This window comes from Cherax quadricarinatus, chromosome 61, assembly GCF_038502225.1.
Source record: "Cherax quadricarinatus isolate ZL_2023a chromosome 61, ASM3850222v1, whole genome shotgun sequence".
NCBI classification, from domain to species: Eukaryota; Metazoa; Arthropoda; class Malacostraca; order Decapoda; family Parastacidae; genus Cherax; species Cherax quadricarinatus.
In genome coordinates this window covers 1,936,541-1,950,308 of record NC_091352.1, presented here as the reverse complement: position 1 = coordinate 1,950,308, position 13,768 = coordinate 1,936,541, and the positions used below count along the sequence as shown (strand labels likewise).

Sequence of the window (13,768 nt, the reverse complement as noted above, 5' to 3'; positions counted from 1 at the left end):
TCTCTCTCTCTCTGCCTCCCACCTTCCTTCTATATTTCTTTTCCTTTTCTTCCATTGTATCGTACGTTCTCGTTAGTAAAGTTTTGTCATAATCTTTTATTCCCTGACCATCTTCATTCTTTCTTCCTACCCTCTCTCCCTTCTTTCATTCTCACCCATTTTTTCATTTCCCATCATCATTTTCTTCTACAGTTACATGTTACCACTGCTACAGACCAGAGCTGACATACCATGTAGAAACTCTCAGGTTATGTAGAGCATTTATGGCACTTTAGGTTAATATTGTCCCCCTAGGATGCCACCCATAACAGTCTGCTAGCATCCATGTACCTACTTACTGCTAGGTGAAGAGTGACAGCAGGCGTAAAGTGAATGACACCTAAATACCTACTTACTGCTAGGTGTAGAGTGGTAGCAGGCATCAAGTGTCTAACACCCAGGTACCTATTTACTGCTAGGTAACAATGACAACAGGTGCAAGGAAACATAACCAACGTTTCCACCTTTGCTGGGGATCAATCCTGGACTCTCAGTGTAAGCTGAGGACGCTACCAACTGAGCCACCAGCACCCTGTATGTGTGTGTGTGTGTGTGTGTGTGTGTGTGTGTGTGTGTGTGTGTGTGTGTGTGTGTGTGTGTGTGTGTGTGTGTGTGTGTGTGTGTGTGTTTGTGTGTGTGTGTTTGTGTGTGTGTGTTTGTGTGTGTGTGTGTGTGTGTGTGTTTGTGTGTGTGTGTGTGTGTGTGTGTGTGTGTGTGTGTGTGTGTGTGTGTGTGTGTGTGTGTGTGTGTGTGTGTGTGTACATGGCTTCCCCCTCTTATCACTACATATCTCCACCAATAATTGCCTTAATCGGTTTGATCATTAATTATAATTAATTTCGTTTCCTACCTATTACTTTTTTACCCGCCCTCTCTCATTCGCTTTCACTCTCTCATTCGCTTTCACTCTCTCATTCGCTTTCACTCTCTCATTCGCTTTCACTCTCTCATTCTCTTCCACTCTCATTCTCTCTCAGTCTTTCAGACTAACAGTGTCTTCCTCAACAGTCTTGCTGTAAGTTAGTCTTATTTAAAGATCCTCACCACACTTAACACTTGTCACATTAACTATCTTACTACACACTTAACACTTGTCACATTAACTATCTTACTACACACTTAACACTTGTCACATTAACTATCTTACTACACACTTAACACTTGTCACATTAACTATCTTACTACACACTTAACACTTGTCACATTAACTATCTTACTACACACTTAACACTTGTCACATTAACTATCTTACTACACACTTAACACTTGTCACATTAACTATCTTACTACACACTTAACACTTGTCACATTAACTATCTTACTACACACTTAACACTTGTCACATTAACTATCTTACTACACACTTAACACTTGTCACATTAACTATCTTACTACACACTTAACACTTGTCACATTAACTATCTTACTACACACTTAACACTTGTCACATTAACTATCTTACTACACACTTAACACTTGTCACATTAACTATCTTACTACACACTTAACACTTGTCACATTAACTATCTTACTACACACTTAACACTTGTCACATTAACTATCTTACTACACACTTAACACTTGTCACATTAACTATCTTACTACACACTTAACACTTGTCACATTAACTATCTTACTACACACTTAACACTTGTCACATTAACTATCTTACTACACACTTAACACTTGTCACATTAACTATCTTACTACACACTTAACACTTGTCACATTAACTATCTTACTACACACTTAACACTTGTCACATTAACTATCTTACTACACACTTAACACTTGTCACATTAACTATCTTACTACACACTTAACACTTGTCACATTAACTATCTTACTACACACTTAACACTTGTCACATTAACTATCTCACTACACACTTAACACTTGTCACATTAACTACCTCACTACACACTTAACACTTGTCACATTAACTACCTCACTACACACTTAACACTTGTCACATTAACTACCTCACTACACACTTAACACTTGTCACATTAACTACCTTACTACACACTTAACACTTGTCACATTAACTATCTCACTACACACTTAACACTTGTCACATTAACTACCTCACTACACACTTAACACTTGTCACATTAACTATCTTACTACACACTTAACACTTGTCACATTAACTACCTTACTACACACTTAACACTTGTCACATTAACTACCTCACTACACACTTAACACTTGTCACATTAACTACCTCACTACACACTTAACACTTGTCACATTAACTACCTCACTACACACTTAACACTTGTCACATTAACTACCTCACTACACACTTAACACTTGTCACATTAACTACCTCACTACACACTTAACACTTGTCACATTAACTATCTTACTACACACTTAACACTTGTCACATTAACTACCTCACTACACACTTAACACTTGTCACATTAACTACCTCACTACACACTTAACACTTGTCACATTAACTACCTCACTACACACTTAACACTTGTCACACTTACACTACATTAACTACCTCACTACACACTTAACACTTGTCACATTAACTACCTTACTACACACTTAACACTTGTCACATTAACTACCTCACTACACACTTAACACTTGTCACATTAACTATTAACTACCTCACTACACACTTAACACTTGTCACATTAACTACCTCACTACACACTTAACACTTGTCACATTAACTACCTCACTACACACTTAACACTTGTCACATTAACTATTAACTTCACTACACACTTAACACTTGTCACATTAACTACCTTACTACACACTTAACACTTGTCACATTAACTACCTTACTACACACTTAACACTTGTCACATTAACTACCTCACTACACACTTAACACTTGTCACATTAACTATCTTACTACACACTTAACACTTGTCACATTAACTACCTCACTACACACTTAACACTTGTCACATTAACTATCTTACTACACACTTAACACTTGTCACATTAACTACCTCACTACACACTTAACACTTGTCACATTAACTACCTCACTACACACTTAACACTTGTCACATTAACTACCTCACTACACACTTAACACTTGTCACATTAACTATCTTACTACACACTTAACACTTGTCACATTAACTACCTCACTACACACTTAACACTTGTCACATTAACTACCTCACTACACACTTAACACTTGTCACATTAACTATCTTACTACACACTTAACACTTGTCACATTAACTATCTTACTACACACTTAACACTTGTCACATTAACTATCTTACTACACACTTAACACTTGTCACATTAACTATCTTACTACACACTTAACACTTGTCACATTAACTATCTTACTACACACTTAACACTTGTCACATTAACTATCTTACTACACACTTAACACTTGTCACATTAACTATCTTACTACACACTTAACACTTGTCACATTAACTATCTTACTACACACTTAACACTTGTCACATTAACTATCTTACTACACACTTAACACTTGTCACATTAACTACCTCACTACACACTTAACACTTGTCACATTAACTACCTCACTACACACTTAACACTTGTCACATTAACTATCTTACTACACACTTAACACTTGTCACATTAACTACCTCACTACACACTTAACACTTGTCACATTAACTATCTTACTACACACTTAACACTTGTCACATTAACTACCTCACTACACACTTAACACTTGTCACATTAACTATCTTACTACACACTTAACACTTGTCACATTAACTACCTCACTACACACTTAACACTTGTCACATTAACTACCTCACTACACACTTAACACTTGTCACATTAACTACCTCACTACACACTTAACACTTGTCACATTAACTATCTTACTACACACTTAACACTTGTCACATTAACTACCTCACTACACACTTAACACTTGTCACATTAACTACCTCACTACACACTTAACACTTGTCACATTAACTATCTTACTACACACTTAACACTTGTCACATTAACTATCTTACTACACACTTAACACTTGTCACATTAACTATCTTACTACACACTTAACACTTGTCACATTAACTATCTTACTACACACTTAACACTTGTCACATTAACTATCTTACTACACACTTAACACTTGTCACATTAACTATCTTACTACACACTTAACACTTGTCACATTAACTATCTTACTACACACTTAACACTTGTCACATTAACTATCTTACTACACACTTAACACTTGTCACATTAACTATCTTACTACACACTTAACACTTGTCACATTAACTATCTTACTACACACTTAACACTTGTCACATTAACTATCTTACTACACACTTAACACTTGTCACATTAACTATCTTACTACACACTTAACACTTGTCACATTAACTATCTTACTACACACTTAACACTTGTCACATTAACTATCTTACTACACACTTAACACTTGTCACATTAACTACCTTACTACACACTTAACACTTGTCACATTAACTACCTCACTACACACTTAACACTTGTCACATTAACTACCTCACTACACACTTAACACTTGTCACATTAACTACCTCACTACACACTTAACACTTGTCACATTAACTATCTTACTACACACTTAACACTTGTCACATTAACTATCTTACTACACACTTAACACTTGTCACATTAACTATCTTACTACACACTTAACACTTGTCACATTAACTATCTTACTACACACTTAACACTTGTCACATTAACTATCTTACTACACACTTAACACTTGTCACATTAACTATCTTACTACACACTTAACACTTGTCACATTAACTATCTTACTACACACTTAACACTTGTCACATTAACTATCTTACTACACACTTAACACTTGTCACATTAACTACCTCACTACACACTTAACACTTGTCACATTAACTACCTCACTACACACTTAACACTTGTCACATTAACTACCTCACTACACACTTAACAACACTCACTGTACAAATATAACAACAAATACAACAAATACATTAATAATTACAGTATAACAAAAACTTATATAATAACAAGTGTAACACAACAACAAACAAAACAATGGAAAAAACCGAGCAAATATACAGCTGAAAATAAGTTAATAAAATGATGACAGAAAATAATTAATACAATAGTTACAACAACAATACAACAGTTACAACAACAATACAACATTTACAACAACAATACAACAGTTACAACAACAATACAACAGTTACAACAACAATACAACAGTTACAACAACAATACAACATTTACAACAACAATACAACATTTACAACAACAATACAACATTTACAACAACAATACAACATTTACAACAACAATACAACAGTTACAACAACAATACAACATTTACAACAACAGTACAACATTTACAACAACAATACAACATTTACAACAACAATACAACAGTTACAACAACAATACAACAGTTACAACAACAATACAACATTTACAACAACAATACAACAGTTACAACAACAATACAACAGTTACAACAACAATACAACATTTACAACAACAATACAACATTTACAACAACAATACAACATTTACAACAACAATACAACATTTACAACAACAATACAATATTTACAACAACAATACAACAGTTACAACAACAATACAACATTTACAACAACAGTACATTTACAACAACAATACAACATTTACAACAACAATACAACAGTTACAACAACAATACAACAGTTACAACAACAATACAACATTTACAACAACAATACAACAGTTACAACAACAATACAACAGTTACAACAACAATACAACATTTACAACAACAGTACAACATTTACAACAACAATACAACATTTACAACAACAATACAACAGTTACAACAAAAATACAACATTTACAACAACAATACAACATTTACAACAACAATACAACATTTACAACAACAATACAGCATTTACAACAACAATACAACATTTACAACAATACATCTGCAACAACAATACAACATCTGCAACAACAATACAACATCTGCAACAACAATACAACACCTGCAACAACAATACAACATCTGCAGCAACAATACAACATCTCCAACAACAATACAACACCTGCAACAACAATACAACATCTGCAACAACAATACAACATCTCCAACAACAATACAACCTCTGCAACAACAATACAACATCTGCAACAACAATACAACATCTGCAACAACAATACAACATCTGCAACAACAATACAACATCTGCAACAACAATACAACATCTGCAACAACAATACAACATCTCCAACAACAATACAACCTCTGCAACAACAATACAACCTCTGCAACAACAATACAACATCTGCAACAGCAATACAACATCTGCAACAACAATACAACACCTGCAACAACAATACAACATCTGCAGCAATACAACATCTGCAACAACAATACAACATCTCCAACAACAATACAACCTCTGCAACAACAATACAACATCTGCAACAACAATACAACATCTGCAACAACAATACAACATCTGCAACAACAATACAACATCTGCAACAACAATACAGCATCTGCAACAACAATACAACATCTGCAACAACAATACAACATCTGCAACAACAATACATCTGCAACAACAATACATCTGCAACAACAATACAACATCTGCAACAACAATACAACATCTGCAACAACAATACATCTGCAACAACAATACAACATCTGCAACAACAATACAACATCTGCAACAACAATACAACATCTGCAACAACAATACAACATCTGCAACAACAATACAACATCTGCAACAACAATACATCTGCAACAACAATACAACATCTGCAACAACAATACAACATCTGCAACAACAATACAACATCTCCAACAACAATACAACCTCTGCAACAACAATACAACATCTGCAACAACAATACAACATCTGCAACAACAATACAACATCTGCAACAACAATACAACATCTGCAACAACAATACAACATCTCCAACAACAATACAACCTCTGCAACAACAATACAACATCTGCAACAACAATACAACATCTGCAACAACAATACAACATCTGCAACAACAATACAACATCTGCAACAACAATACAACATCTGCAACAACAATACAACATCTGCAACAACAATACAACATCTGCAACAATACAACATCTGCAACAATAATACATTTACAACAATACAACTTTTACAATACAACATTTACAACAACAATACAACATTTACAACACCAATACAACATTTACAACAACAATACAACATTTACAACAACAATACAACATTTACAACAACAGTGATACAACAACAACAATACAACATTTACAACAACAATACAACATTTACAACACCAATACAACATTTACAACAACAATACAACATTTACAACACCAATACAACATTTACAACAACAATACAACATTTACAACAACAGTGATACTACAACAACAGTGATACAACAACAACAACAACAACACTCCAACATTTACAACAATACAACATTTACAACAATACAACATTTACAACACCAATACAACATTTGCAACAACAACAATACAACATTTACAACAACAATACAACATTTACAACAACAATACAACATTTACAACAACAGTGATACAACAACAACAATACAACATTTACAACACCAATACAACATTTACAACAACAATACAACATTTACAACAACAGTGATACAACAACAACAACAACAACAACAATACAACATTTACAACACCAATACAACATTTACAACAACAATACAACATTTACAACAACAGTGATACAACAACAACAGTGATACAACAACAACAACAACAACAACAATACAACATTTACAACACCAATACAACAGTTACAACAACAATACAACATTTACAACAACAGTGATACAACAACAACAGTGATACAACAACAACAACAACAACAACAACAACAACAATACAACATTTACAACACCAATACAACATTTACAACAACAATACAACAACAGTGATACAACAACAACAACAACAACATTTACAACAATACCACATAAATGATACAACAACACTGCAACATTTACAACAATACAACATTTACAACAACAATACAACATTTGCAACAACAACAATGCAACATTTACAACAACAGTGATACAACAACACCAACAACAACATTTACAACAATACCACATAAATGATACAACAACAATACAACATTTACAACAATACAACATTTACAACAACAATACAACATTTGCAACAACAACAATACAACATTTGCAACAACAACAATGCAACATTTACAACAACAGTGATACAACAACACCAACAATACATTTACAACAACAACAGTACCACAAAAATAATACAACACTGCAACATAACTTAATAAGCGTCACGAAGACAACATTCCCATTCCAATGAGTCTGGGAATTTAGAGCTTAATTGGAATATCAACTTGGAATGGTTGGAATTATGTGGCTCTTGAGAGTGCCACAGGAATGATGCTCTTGAGTGCCACAGGAATGGCACTCTTGAGAGTGCCACAGAATTTCTGGAATTTGGTCATATTTCTGGAATATTGAAATTTTCCTGGAATCCTAACATTTTCCTGGAATTTTTGGGTTTAATATTGTCACTGTATTGACAGTGAAGCACCAAACCCGTAGAGGTCATAGTGGCACCCGAGACTTGGGAGGCAATGTGGTTTGATCTGAGGAAATGGAAGGCAGCTTCAGTTCCCAGGATCAAGAGCCCCGCCCTGACATCAAGGCAACAGTGTAACTGTGTTGATTGAGCAGTTTTTGGGAACACAGTTTTGGGAAAAACTCTTGGGAATTTGGGAAAACCTTTTGAATTTGGGAAAATTCTCGGAATTTTAAGAGCAGACCGAAATTATGGAATGTCTTGGAATGCTGGAAAATTCCTGGAATGTTGGGAATATTTTGAATTCCTTCAGAATTTCTTGTAAGATCTTGTAAATATCTCTTCTCACCTCATCATTCCGCCAGCCTCTTCTCTTGCCACCAACACCTGCCCTCTTATAGAAGCCTCTTGTCTTGCCACCAACACCTGCCCTCATATAGAAGCCTCTTGTCTTGCCACCAACACCTGCCCTCTTATAGAAGCCTCTTGTCTTGCCACCAACACCTGCCCTCTTACAGAAGCCTCTTCTCTTGCCACCAACACCTGCCCTCTTATAGAAGCCTCACAGTTGTATAACACCTGTGCAGCAAACCTGTTTCTTACAGCTGCATTCACATGATTTTCCAGTGTGTATGTGGGAGTATGAGGTATGTATGTGGGTGTATGAAGGTATGGGTATATGAGGGTATGTATGAGGGTGTACAAATCTCATAACACGTCCCCAAATAAGTGAGAACACAACAAACACAAGTCAGCCTGAGCGAGACAGATTTTGATGCTGGCCACACCAAAGAGTCAACAACCAACGCCCGGGTGATTGACGGGGTCGGGTTGCTGGCCAGGGAGCAATATGGACAGAGGGAAAAAAAAATGTGCCACAGCCACCAGGCAATTAATGGAGGCTAACTTAACGATCGTTACATCTATTTGTAGCTGTTGGGTCGTTATGGGAGTGAGGAGGAACTAGCGTAGTGATGATAGGGGAGAGGACGAGGATGGAGGAGTGAAGGTCAGCAACAAACATGAGGAACTAGCAGCAATATAGAATAAAATGTATGTGAAGGAAGTTAGAGAGTTCTCTCTCTCTCTCTCTTTCTCTCTCTCTCTCTCTCTCTCTCTCTCTCTCTAAAAATACTACTACTAACAAGAATAATAATAAGTAGAAGAAAATGGTGAAGAGAGGGAAAATAAATTAAGAAAGGAAGACAGCAAGCCGAGCAGTGTGGTAAATTTTTATATTAGTTGTGAGGTCCTCCCCAGGATGCCACCCACACCACCTCCCCCAGGATGCCACCCACACCACCTCCCCCAGGATGCCACCCACACCACCTCCCCCAGGATGCCACCCACACCACCTCCCCCAGGATGCCACCCACACCACCTCCCCCAGGATGCCACCCACACCACCTCCCCCAGGATGCCACCCACACCACCTCCCCCAGGATGCCACCCACACCACCTCCCCCAGGATGCCACCCACACCACCTCCCCCAGGATGCCACCCACACCACCTCCCCCAGGATGCCACCCACACCACCTCCCCCAGGATGCCACCCACACCACCTCCCCAGGATGCCACCCACACCACCTCCCCCAGGATGCCACCCACACCACCTCCCCAGCATGCCATCCACAACACCTTCCCCAGGATGCCATCCACAACACCTTCCCCAGGATGCCACCCACACCACCTCCCCCAGGATGCCACCCACACCACCTCCCCAGGATGCCATCCACAACACCTTCCCCAGGATGCCACCCACACCACCTCCCCCAGGATGCCACCCACACCACCTCCCCAGGATGCCATCCACAACACCTTCCCCAGGATGCCACCCACACCACCTCCCCCAGGATGCCACCCACACCACCTCCCCCAGGATGCCACCCACACCACCTCCCCAGGATGCCACCCACACCACCTCCCCAGGATGCCACCCACACCACCTCCCCCAGGATGCCACCCACACCACCTCCCCAGGATGCTACCCACACCACCTCCCCCAGGATGCCACCCACACCACGTCCCCAGGATGCCACCCACACCACCTCCCCAGGATGCCACCCACACCACCTCCCCCAGGATGCCACCTACACCACCTCCCCCAGGATGCCACCTACACCACCTCCCCCAGGATGCCACCTACACCACCTCCCCCAGGATGCCACCTACACCACCTCCCCAGCATGCCATCCACAACACCTTCCCCAGGATGCCATCCACAACACCTTCCCCAGGATGCCACCCACACCACCTCCCCAGGATGCCACCCACACCACCTCCCCAGCATGCCATCAACAACACCTTCCCCAGGATGCCACCCACACCAGTCCATTATCACCCAGGATGACACCCACACCACTCCCCAGGATGCCATCCACAACACCTTCCCCAGGATGACACCCACACTACCTCCCCAGGATGACACCCACACCACCTCCCCAGGATGCCACCCACACCACCTCCCCCAGGATGCCACCCACACCACCTCCCCCAGGATGCCACCCACACCACCTCCCCAGGATGCCATCCACAACACCTTCCCCAGGATGACACCCACACTACCTCCCCAGGATGCCATCCACAACACCTTCCCCAGGATGACACCCACACTACCTCCCCAGGATGCCATCCACAACACCTTCCCCAGGATGACACCCACACCACCTCCCCAGGATGCCATCCACAACACCTTCCCCAGTGGTCAGTCGTCACGTGAGGTCACAGACCCTGAGCTGCCTTGGGGATTAGTGTGGACGGTTACAAAGCATGGCTTGCTTCTGCAGTGTTTTAAAAATTGAGGTTGGAGAGTTGAAGGAGGAGGTCTTGCTTCTCCAGGAGGAGATTAGGAGGCTGAAGGTCCACCTCAATGGGTCTGGGAGAGAGTGTGAGGTGGCTGGAGTTGTGGGGAATGAGGCTTCTAGCAGCGAGGTGCAGTCTGTCTCTCGCTGTGAGGAGGCTGTAGTTGGGGAGGCAGCAACGGCTACCAGCAGTGAGGTGCAGCCCAGCACCTGCTACAAGTGGCGAGTAGTTCACAGTAATGGAAGGCGCATCAGAGTAAGGAAAGTTAAGAGTGAAGATCTGAAGGTAGGAAATCGCTTCTCTGTTCTTCAGGATGAATGTACTTCAGTGGCCAGTGAAGGTAAGGGTGCTACTGCCCCTGCTAATGGAGGTAAGCGCATTCTTGTGGTTGGTGACTCTCAGGTAAGATACATTGACCGTGCTTTTTGTAATAGGAATAAGAAGATGAGAGATAGAGTGTGCTTCCCTGGAGCTGGTGTTGGGGACATTGTCAACAGGCTGGATAATATCATGTCAGGTAATGGGAGCAAGCCCATTATCTGTCTCAGTGCTGGTGGAAATGATATTGGGAAGGGTAGGAGAGAAGAGCTGCTAGATAAGTACAGGTCAGCTATAGATTTCATTAAGTCTAAGGGAGGGATCCCAATCATATGTAGCATCTTGCCTAGAAGGGGAGTAGGAAATGAATGGTTGTCTAGGGCAATTGGTGTAAATTGCTGGCTAGACAGATACTGCAAGGAACTTGCAATCCCATTCATTGACAACTGGAACAACTTTTATGGCAAACATGATATGTATGCAAGGGATGGGGTACATCTCTCTGGGGCTGGGGTGGTAGCACTTGCAGACTCGATTGAGAAGGCCATTGGTGAAATGCCTATGATTTTAAACTGATGGAAGATAGAGGTATGGGTGTGTGTGGGAAACAAGCAGGTTGCAACACTTGGGTTGGAAACAGTAAATGTATAAAAGGCATTCAGCATGAAGTTATAAATAAAGACAATAGATCAGGTCAGCAAACAAAGGGGGACAGCAGAGGGCAGCAAGGGACTAGCTCCCTTAAGGTTTACTATACTAATAGCAGGAGTGTAAGAAATAAGATAGATGAGCTAAGATTAATTGCAAGTGCAGGAGACATAGATATTATTGCTATAACAGAGACCTGGCTCAATCTGAAAGATAGAGAGATGCCCTCTGAATGTCACATACAAGGCTATAAATTATTCCACACTGACAGGGTCAACAGGAAAGGTGGTGGAGTAGCGATGTATGTCAGAGACAATTTAAATTGTTGTGTTAGACAAGATATTAAATTACAAGCGTCAGCCACTGAATCTGTTTGGTTACAGCTTCTCGAGGGCCGAGAAAAACTAATTTTGGGTGTGATTTACAGGGCCCCAAATCTTGATAGGGAGTGCAGTAAACTTCTATGGGACGAAATTCGTAAGGCATCTACATACGAAAATGTTGTGCTAATGGGAGATTTCAACTATAGACAGATTGACTGGAGCAATTTGACAGGAAATTTAGAGTCAGGTGACTTTCTTGATACGATCCAGGATTGTTTTTTAAAACAGTTTGTGACAGAGCCAACTAGGGGAAATAACCTCCTTGACTTGGTTCTTGCCAGTAGGGAAACACTAATTAATAATCTTGAGGTTAATGATGAGCTTGGGGAAAGTGATCACAAATCACTCAGTTTTAATATATCATGGAATTCCCCTAATAATGGCAATCAAGTCTCCGTCCCTGACTTTCGCTTGGCTGATTTCATAGGACTGAAAAATTACTTAGGTGGGCTGAACTGGAATGACCTGACTAAGGGTCAGGTAGGTGGTGATGGTTGCCGATATGATGCTTTCCAGGGCATAGTTCTAGCTGCTCAGTCAAATTATGTTCCAAATAGGGAAATCAGATCAAACAAAAATGATCCTAAATGGATGAACAATAGATTAAAATATCTGATTGGTCAAAAGAGAGGCATATATAGGCAAATCAAAAGAGGAGAGGGGCAATTGAGAAATCGATATATTCAGTTAAAGAGAGAAATAAAAAAGGGAATTAGAAAAGCAAAAAGAGATTATGAGGTTAAAGTTGCAAGAGAATCGAAGACTAACCCAAAAGGATTCTTTCAGGTATACAGAAGTAAGATCAGGGACAAGATAGGCCCACTCAAAAGTTCCTCGGGTCAGCTCACTGACAGTGATAAGGAAATGTGTAGAATTTTTAACACATACTTCCTCTCAGTTTTTACACAGGAGGATACCAGCGATATTCCAGTAATGATAAATTATGTAGAA

At 39.7% G+C, this 13,768-nt stretch overlaps 1 protein-coding gene across 1 annotated transcript in view; it reads right to left on the bottom strand.

Annotated features, from left to right (window-relative positions):
- LOC128699424 (uncharacterized) overlaps positions 1–13,768 on the bottom strand; it is a 152,060-nt gene that overhangs the window by 14,069 nt on the left and 124,223 nt on the right. The gene's annotated exons all lie outside the window — the stretch shown is intronic.